A 10,482-nucleotide genomic window follows, 5' to 3' on the forward strand; every position below is an offset into this window, starting at 1 on the left:
TATAGGGAAAAAATCACGTGCTCACAGCTGCCCCTCTTTGCCCGAAAACATGAAGAGTTTTCGTGCAAAGATAAATGAGCGGATACGAGCGATTTTTGCCCGTTTGAATACTCCGTGGGAAGCATTTTTGAAAGATTTGACCGCACCCTGCTTCCGAGGTTGCCTACATATCCTTGGCTAAAAAGGAATCAGGTCAGTGTAGTTCAGGAATGTTTGGTAGCTGGGACTTCCAGGAAGCTGTGATTTCACTGTTGCTGCTGCTGTTGCTACTGCTTACTGAACCCCCTTATTACACCATGTCAAAATAAAACAAGAAGCTAGACTAGACTATGATCTATGGATTACAAAAGTCTTATCTATATCTTCAAACTTAATCTTGTAGTTCTTGTTGCCTTGTTATCCTCTATTCTCTCAGTGACACCAATTTGTTGCCACCTTGAATTGTAAGCTGAGATGTTTTCCCCTTCTTTAGGTGGGTGACTGGCTGCTGAACTTGATATGTATTCCCATGCTATCCAGGCGGGCTCCTGACTTTAAAACGTGAATGTATTCCCATGCTATCCGGGCGGGCTGCAGACTGCTGACTTGAAATGTATTCCCTGCACTCCAGGCGGGCTCCTGACTGCTGACTTGAAATATATTCCCTGCTTTCCAGGCGGGCTCCCGACTGCTAACTTGAAATGTATTCCCATGCTATCCAGGCGGGCTCCTGACTTCAACATTTGAAAGTATTCCCTACTCTCCAGGCGGGCTCCTGACTTCAACATAGATAGAACAAAGAATTTCAAAGCTAAATTTAAATTGTACTCCCTTGTTCTCCAGGCGGGCTCCTGACTGTTGCGCTCGAAAGTATTTCCTGCTCTCCAGGTGGGCTCCTGGCTTCAACTTGAAATGTATTCCCTGCTCTCCAGGCGGACTCCTGACTTCAACTTGAAACGTATTCCCTGCTCTCCAGGCGGCCTCCTAACTTCAACAAAATAGACAAAAACAAAGAAAATATTTTGCCCCAGTTTGGTGGCTGGGCACAGATGTAAGTGTAAGACTAATTCATATTACCGAGTATTACTAAGAATTTGAAAGCTAGGTCCCATTATCCAGAGGGGTCCTGACAACTCTTAATTTAAACGACAATTTTAAATCTAAGTTATATCTTCTAAAGGTGTGACTTCTGCTAAATCTTGTTATCTAAGAGGGTCTTTAAACTACTCCCCATTATCCAGGAGGGTCCTGAAAATCAAAGGTCAAATTTTATCTTGAGGGTGACAACTTTCATGGCTGAATTATACTACCCTACAGCAGAATTTACGCTAAATGTTGCTATCTAATCGAAATCTTAAAGCTAAGTCCCATTATTCAGGAGGGTCCTGGAAACTTCTAATTGAATCCTATCTCGAACATGCAAACCTCTAAGCCAACTTATTCATTTGGGATACATTTATGCTAGATTATGTTATTTCTGAACTTTAAACTAGGTCCCATTTTCCATGAGGGTCCTGAAAAAATCAAAAATCAAACCTGTTTGGTGACTACCTTTCTCCACGGAGAGTTCTTCTGAAACAAATGAACTTTTCTGCCTCTGTTTCAATCAAAAAAAATTTGTCAGTTCAAAATGGTGGTTAGCCGATGGCATTTTTGCTGAAGATCTTTCCGCTGCATTGTTTTGTTCTGACTGGCTTCCCCGAACTGGCCTTGAATCGCTTTGACATTCTAATTGACTTTAACACCGCATGACCTTCGACGAACCGAGTGTTCTATACCCATGTTGTTGTTTTACCTCTGACCTTTTATTTGAACATTTGCATCTCCCATGACATTACCAGTCCATCCCACCGATGAAACTTCCAGTGATTCATTGTACCTCTCTCTTACATCATGTTATCCTTAGTATGCTTTGACCACTCCGTGCTTTGCAATTTTGGAAGTCGGTAGTGAGCTTTGAAATCCTTTTCACTTGATTTGAACAAGACTGACATTGAAACATCTTTAGATAAATACCCAAAAGAAAATGAAATGCAATGACTTTGCGGGTTACGGATAAGACGAATCCAAAACCAGATGACTGCTACAAAAGGAAAAAGAAAAAGAAACTTATCTGAGTGGAACAACTGGTACCAACGATCATGACATGCATTTCGGATTAATCGACCCAATCTGTCCAACCAATCAACTTTCAGTTGCCGTACTTCATTGCCCCAGAATTTCCATGACCTAATTACTTTACCCAAACCTTGACCTTGTTCGTATTGCGGTGCCTTGAAAGGTTTTTACCAGCAGACCTCTTTCATTCGTTCATCTTTCAACTTACTTTCGCCTTACGGTGCCCGTGAGGGTTTTCACCAATAAGACTTTCTCATTTTAATTTCTCTCAAATCCCATCGCCTTACGGTGCCCGTGAGGGTTTTTACCAATAAGACTCTCTCATTTTTATTTCTCTCAACTCCCGTCGCCTTACGGTGCCCGTGAAGGTTTTCACCAATAAGACTCTCTTATTTTTATTTCCCTCCTTTCTTGAACCAGAGTGTTGCCCCCGACATGAATTACATTTACCTGCTCGACTTGGCATTTCTCAAAGACTGATCAGAAGGTCTTTCTTTGGACCATAATGTAGGCCTCTAGACAGGGTTAGAAAGAAAGGGCATAAAAGGCTCAAAACAATACAAATGGGTTGAAATTACAACTTTCGAAATCAGGTTTTCTCACAACAACCGTAACTTCTGCCCCAGTTTCTTGCTTGGGGACTTTTGGATTTTTGTTTCGATGAGACCGAACCATAAGGCTGCCTACGTATCCTTAAAAGGAATCAGGTCGAACGTAGTTCATGACATAGGAATTGCTCTGTTGTTGTGATTTTTCTTTTCTCTTTCTCTCTTCTTTTCTTTTCTTTCTTCCTTTTTCTCTTTTTGTTGATTTGTTTTTTTTTTCCTTTCTTCTTTTTCCTCTTTTTTTCTTTTCTTTTTTTTTCTTCTATTTCATTTTCATTCTCTTTCCTTTTCCTTTACTTATCTTTCACGCTTGTATTTCTGATCTTTGCTACTGATTCCGAAAGAGGGGTAAGAAAGAAAATAAATAAGGCTCAAAAGGGGTGACGAGGGATCAAGTTTTTAGATAGCAGAACAAAACGCCTTCGTCATTTCAATCTTCAAAATATGCCAAATACAAACAAGTACAATCAAACAAAGAAATCACACATAGTATCTCTTGACTGCATCAGAATTGATATCCATTTCCACACATTTCCCTTCTATATCTGTCAAATATAACGCGCTATTGGACAACACTCTAGTTACGACAAATGGCCCCCGCCAGTTTGGGGCGAACTTTCCTTTTGCTTCAGCTTGATGAGGCAATATACGTCTCGACACTAACCGACCCACTTCGAACTTCTGTGGACGTACCTTCTTGTTATATGCTCTCGCCATTCTCTATTGGTACAATTGGCCGTGACATACTGCTGCCAATCTCTTTTCATCAATCAGACTTAATTGCTCCAAGCGGGTTTTGACCCATTCAACGTCATCAATTTCTGCCTCAGCGACAATTCGAAAGGATGGGATTTCAATTTCTACGGGTATTACTGCCTTCGTGCCATACACCAATAAATAAGTAGTGGCCCCTACCGAAGTGTGAACAGTAGTGCGATAACCCAACAATGCGAAAGGTAACTTCTCATGACATTGTCTGGACCCTTCCACCATTTTCCGTAGTATCTTCTTTATGTTATTATCGGCTGCCTCGACTGCTCCATTCGCTTTAGGGCGATATGGGGTGGAATTGCGATGTATAATCTTAAACTGCTAACAGGTCTCCGTCATCAGATGACTGTTGAGATTAGCACCATTGTCTGTGATGATTACCTTCGGAATTCCAAACCGACAGATGATATTTGAATGCACAAAATCGACCATTGCTCTCTTGGTCACAGATTTGAAAGTTTTCACTTCAACCCACTTGGTAAAGTAATCAATGGCTACCAGAATCAACCTGTGTCCGTTTGATGTTGCTGGCTCGATTGGCCCAATGACATCCATGCCCCAAACAACAAAGGGCCATGGTGCCGACATTGTATGCAATTCAGATGGTGGGGAATGAATCAAATCCCCGTGCACCTGACACTGATGACACTTGCGCACAAAATTAATGCAATCCCGCTCCATAGTGAGTCAGTAATAACCTGCTCGGAGAATCTTCTTTTCCAGAACGTACCCACTCATATGCGGTCCACAAACTCCGAAGTGTACCTCAGTCATGATTGTTGTGGCATGTCTAGCATCTATGCATCTTAGCAATCCCAGATCTGGAGTTCTTTTGTACAATACCCCTCCACTGAAGAAAAATCCACTTGCCAATCGTCGAATTGTTCTTTTCTAATCACTTGTGGCATGTACCGGATACACCCCCATCCTGATGTATTCTTTGATATCATGGAACCATGGCTCCCCATCAAGTTCTTCTTCCACCATATTACAGTAAGCATGCTGATCACGGACCTGAATCTGCAAAGGGTCCACATAAGCCTTATCTGGATGATGTAACATTGACGCCAGAGTAGCCAAAGCATTAGCGACTTCATTATGGATCCTTGGGATATGCTTGAATTTTATCGACTGAAACCGCTGACAAAGATCATGCAAACATTGTCTGTATGGTATGAGTTTCAAATCCCGCGTTTCCCATTCTCCCTGAATTTGGTTCACCAGGAGGTCCGAATCTCCCAAGACCAAGACTTCCTGGACACCCATATCCACAGCTAACCTCAAACCTAGAATACATGCCTCATACTCAGCCATGTTGTTGGTATAGTAAAAACGAAGCTGAGCCATAACAGGGTAGTGCTGCCCTGTTTCAGAAATAAGTACTGTTCCTATCCCCACGCCTTTCATGTTTGCGGCTCCATCAAAGAAAAGATTCCATCCAGGCTTCTCGGCTTGTTTCAACTCATCAATGTGCATCACCTCTTCATCAGGGAAATAAGTTTTCAAAGGTTCATAATCTTCATCAATCGGGTTCTCGGCCAAATGGTCCGCCAAGGCCTGTGCCTTCATTGTAGTTCGAGTCACGTAGATAATGTCAAACTCTGTGAGTAGGATCTGCCACTTTGCAAGCCTCCTTGTGGGCATAGGCTTCTGAAATATATACTTCAATGGATCCAAGCGAGATATGAGATAGGTAGTGTAAGATGAAAAATAATGTTTCAGCTTCTACGCCACCCAGGTTAGGGCGCAACATGTCTTCTCAAGCTGAGTGTACTTGACCTCATACGGTGTGAATTTCTTGCTGAGATAATATATGGCCTGCTCTTTCCTGCCAGTGATGTCATGTTGACCCAATACGCAGCCGAATGAATTGTCCAAAATCGTCAAATATAGAATCAACGGTCGCCCTGGTTGTGGCAGGACCAACACGGGTGGATTTGAAAAATACCCCTTTATCTTATCAAACGCCTCCTGACATTCATCTATCCACTTGAATGCAGCGTCTTTCTTTAACAGTTTGAAGATTGGCTCTCAAGTTGTCGTGAGCTGAGTGATGAACCTGCTGATATAATTCAATATCCCCAACAAACTCATCACCTCGGTCTTGTTCCTTGGAGGTGGCAATTCCTGGATGGCCTTGACTTTTGATGGATCCAGTTCAATGCCCCGGCGGCTGACTACGAACCCCAACAACTTTCCAGACGGCACCCCAAAAGCACACTTTGCAGGATTAAGCTTGAGATTGTACCTATGAAGCCTCCAGAAGAACTTTTTCAGATCCCTGACATGGTCAGACTGCTTTCTAGACTTCACGATCACATCATCCACGTACACCTCGATTTCCTGGTGTATCATATCATGGAATATTGTTGTCATTACCCTCATGTAGGTTGCCCCAACATTCTTCAAACCAAATGGCATGACCCGATAATAGTACGTTCCCCACGACGTGATGAATGTCGTCTTTTCTGCATCCTCCTCGTCCATTAAGATTTGATGATAACCCGCGTAACAATCCACAAAAGAACCAATCTCATGTTTGGCATAATTATCGATCAAGATAAGGATGTTCGGCAGTGGGAAATTGTCTTTTGGACTTGCCTTGTTGAGATCTCGATAGTCAACACACACCCTGGTCTTGCCATCCTTCTTCGGCACAGGCACAACATTGGCTAAGTGGGAATGACTGGCATCAAACAGGTGGGATATCAGGTGACCCGAATGACTGGCATCGAACTGCTTGGTGACCTCTTCTTTGATTTTTACACTCATATCTGTTTTGAACTTTCTCAGCTTCTGTTTGATGGGAGGGAATGCCGGGTAAGTGGGAAACTTGTGAACCATTAAATCAGTGCTTAGACCCGGCATGTCGTCATAGGACTATGCAAAAACATCTTTGTATTCTAACAACGCTTTAATTATCTCCTCTCTGAGTTGTGGTTCCATATGTACACTTATCTTAGTTTCACAGACATTTTCTTCGTCCCCTAGATTAACTGCTTCTGTGTCATTCAAATTAGGTTTGGGATTTTCCTCAAAATGACTTAGTTCCTTACTAATTTCTTCATAGGCCTCATCATCATCAAATTCCAACTCGTCATCACACTCAATTTCTTGTATTATTATTTTAGAGTTAGATTGGATCTTAAAACTGGGCCGAAGATTCCTCATGCATGTCATGTCATTGATATCAGCATAAAAAGAATTGTACAAAAGAAGAAAACAAAAATAAAATTAGAAGAAATGAAGGAAAATGAACAATTGCATTTCATTGAATTTAACGATAACAGGGTTTTAACACATCCAACTGGACGGAACATAATATCTGAATTACAGACCCTAGAATAATCCAGACAACTAAAGAAAATCAAAACCCACTACCAAGACTCCCTCCGGATAGGAAGAGGAGTAGCTTCCCAGTTGTTGACTTTTGCACGTGGTCCCACGAATTGCACATCTGCCCTGCTGGACCCTTCCCCAACCTAAACCATGTTAACCTCGGCGAATAACCTTTCAAACCCCTTCTCCAAGTCTCCATCGGCACCAATCAGTGGTCCAGGAACCTTTGACAACAGTTTTTTTCTGATACCCGGCCTGACGAATGATCTAGACAGACGCGGGATTGGCTTTGGCAATGCCCATGCTTTTTCTGTTTCATTTTTCTAGCTCTTCTCACGTCTGCAACGGTAGGCTTGAACCCCAGACCAAAAGTATCCAGAATCTTTGGAAGAGAAACTGGCTGCACAATACCTTGCAGATATGCACCCAAACCCTTGCCCGGTACGAAACCATTTTCAACATTTCAACAGCTACCTTAACTGATGTTGCATCCATATTTGGAGTTGGAACGCATTTTCCTTCCGGAATTTTCTCTACCGATACTGTGTCGAAAACCCGATAAACCCATGGTCCCTTGTCATCGTCAACCTCTATGAACGGAATAATGGCACTGTTGGGCACACACAAATTATCTTCGCCATGTACAATAATTTCCTGTCGATCTTATTCAAACTTGACCATTTGATGCAGAGTAGACGGGACTGCTTCGGACGTATGGATCCAGGGTCGTCCTAACAACAGATTGTACGAAACAGCCATATCGAGCACCTGGAATTCCATAGTAAATTCAATTGGCCCTATTGTGAGCTCAAGCACTATGTCCTCGACTGAACCCTTCCCTCCACCACGGAATCTTTGCATTTCACCGTCAGATAAAGGGCTCTATTGTGCTCGATACCCTCCACGGGCAACTCATCATCAGAAAAAGTGACTCTGTTTACCTCGAATATCTTGTTAGCTATCTTTTCCAAGTGGTTTACTGAGATTTTGTCAGGAACGTGGGCTTCGTTCAAGATCTTCATCAAAGCGCGACGGTGCTGGATCAATAATGACAAGAGCGAGATCTGAGCTGGTGTCTTCCTTAACTGTTCCACAATGGAATAATCCTGCACTTTCATCTTTCTCAGAAATTTTTCTGCTTCTTCCTCAGTCACCGCTTTCTTCACCAATACTGGATTATCTTTTGAGGTCTTAGCTTTTCTCAGCTCTTCGGGGGCAAAACATCTCCCCGATCGAGTCAAACCATGAGTCTTACACACTTCTTCTCTAACCTCTTTCCCTTTGTAAGTCACGGTCACTCGTTCATAATTCCACGGGACTGCCTTGTTGTCAACTATCAGTAATTGAATTACCGGTTGATAACAACAGGATCTGTAGGGGCGCCCTTCACAATTACCACAGGCTTGTTCGTCACTCCTGGCACAACCACTTTTTCTCTTCCATGTTTTCTTGCGACGTCACTGGAGGACCCCTTCTTGACCTCCACAGATGGTTCATTATTTGCCCTGTTCAACTTGATCACAGACTTCTCACTCGTTGACTTTTCAAATGGTCTGGCTTCACTAGCCCGAATCATCATGATGGTTTGTGAAGGTTTCTTAGGCTCCCCTCCCTTATGCACTATCTCAATCACATTTGTTTCATGATGGGCTGGCAAGGGATTCTTATTGATATTGGGGGCCTCCGAAGCTTGGACCTCAAATGAGTTCTTGAATGGGTGTTTTCAATTTCCAACATTTCTTTGTGTCATGTCCCGGGGCCCCTGAACAATACTCACAACTCACCGAGCGGTCAAGATTTCTGGGAGGGGGATTTGGCAATTTAGCCTCGATCGGATTCAACATACCCAACTGTCTTAGTCTGTGGAATAGGCTAGCATACGATTCTCCCAATGGAGTGAAAGTCTTTTGCTTCTGCAACCTCTCATTCTTAAAGGCTTGGTTGGGTCTAAAACTTGTTCCAGGAGGATTTCTGTGGGCTTTTGGGGGTGGGTAGTTATTTTGTGGAGCTTGGTATGGGTTTTGTGGAGCTGGCGCGCGCCATTTTGTGCGTGATGGACAGAAAAATGGGGATCTGGCAGTGGGTAATAGTGTTGTGGTGGGTTATATGGAGTGTGGGGGTAAGTTTGGAGATAGGGTCGCGGCTGGTTGTAGTAACGGGGAAGGTTCCTGGATCCAACCCAAGATCCCGACTCAATTGTCGCAACATCCTCCTTCTTCGTCTTCCCGAGCACACCCCCAGTACCGTTTTGAATGGCCTGAGTGGTCGCCATAATTGTTGAATAACTCATGATCTTGTTGGACTTGAGTCCCTCTTCAACCATGCCTCCCATTTTCACTACTTCATTAAAAAGGACTTACCTACTGCTGACACCAAGTGACCAAAATAAGTGGGTTCCAAACCCTGCAAGAAATAATCAACCATCTCGCTTTCTTTCATCGGAGGGTCAACCCTCGTTGCTTGCTCTCTCCAGCAGAATCCATATTCCCTGAAGCTCTCACCAGGCTTCTTTTCCAGCTCTGTCAACGACAGACGATCTGGGATAATTTCGAGGTTGTACTGAAAATGGCAGGCGAAGGCTTGGGCCAAGTCATCCCATGTGTACCACCTGTTGTGATCTTGTCTGGTGTACAATTCTAAGGTCGATACACTTAATCTTTGGCTGAAATATGCCATCAGCAATTCATCCCTTCTACCTACTCCTCTCATTTTTCTACAAAATCCTCTTAAGTATGCTACTGGGTCACCATGTCCATCGTACAAATCAAACTTGGTCATTTTGAACCCCGCTAACAACTGAACATCTGGGAACAGACATAAATCCTTATAGGTCATGCTCACTTGACCTCCCAGTCCCCTCATATCTCGAAACGATTGCTCTAAGCTTTTGACCTTTCTGATCATCTCTTCATGCTCGGGATTTTTTGGGTGGCTTCTCGGTCTCTGCCGGGATATCAAGATGAGGGGTGTAAGGATATGGTTCTGGAACTTTGAAGGTGGGTTCAGGGGGATAGTACTGGTTGTCGTGAGTTTGGAACAGGGGTTCACTGGAAGATCGGTGTAATGTAGCAGGTGGAGGTGCCACAAAAACAGGTGTAATTGGTGGAGGAGGGTATGGGACTTGTTTGGGTGGTGGAGCTTGAGAAGTGTGGGAAGTGGCACCATGGCATTGTTGGTAGAGGGGAAAGGCTGGAGATGAGTTCACAGTGGGAGGCTCCGGAGGTTGGGGTGATGGTGGGATATAAGCAGGGTTGGCGGGATAAACTGGGGGTGGGTGCCCCTTCACCCAAGCTTGGTATATTTCAGCCATCTGCTGCTTCAGCTTATACATTTCTTCCCTCATCGCATTAACGTCCATTTCTTCCACCTCTTTCGATGGGTCGACAATACTTGTTTCTGGTTCCTGGTCGACCATATTCAGCCTGTCTTTCGATCGGGTGTTGTAGGAGTGAGTTGCCAGAATGCCAGTCAACTAACCACCTGCCCGGGCTCAATATATCAACAACAACCTTGTTAGCGATTAGGTTTTAACAGATTGGTAACCGCACATTGCACCTAAACAGTTAACCGTTTCTATTATGTATTTGATCGGTTGCATGTGTCATCCCGGCATTTTCTTTCTTTTAATTGAAAACATCCCCTTTTCTTTTCTTTCTTTTCCTTTCCTTTC

This window comes from Nicotiana sylvestris, chromosome 8, assembly GCF_000393655.2.
Source record: "Nicotiana sylvestris chromosome 8, ASM39365v2, whole genome shotgun sequence".
Classification (NCBI taxonomy): Eukaryota; Viridiplantae; Streptophyta; class Magnoliopsida; order Solanales; family Solanaceae; genus Nicotiana; species Nicotiana sylvestris.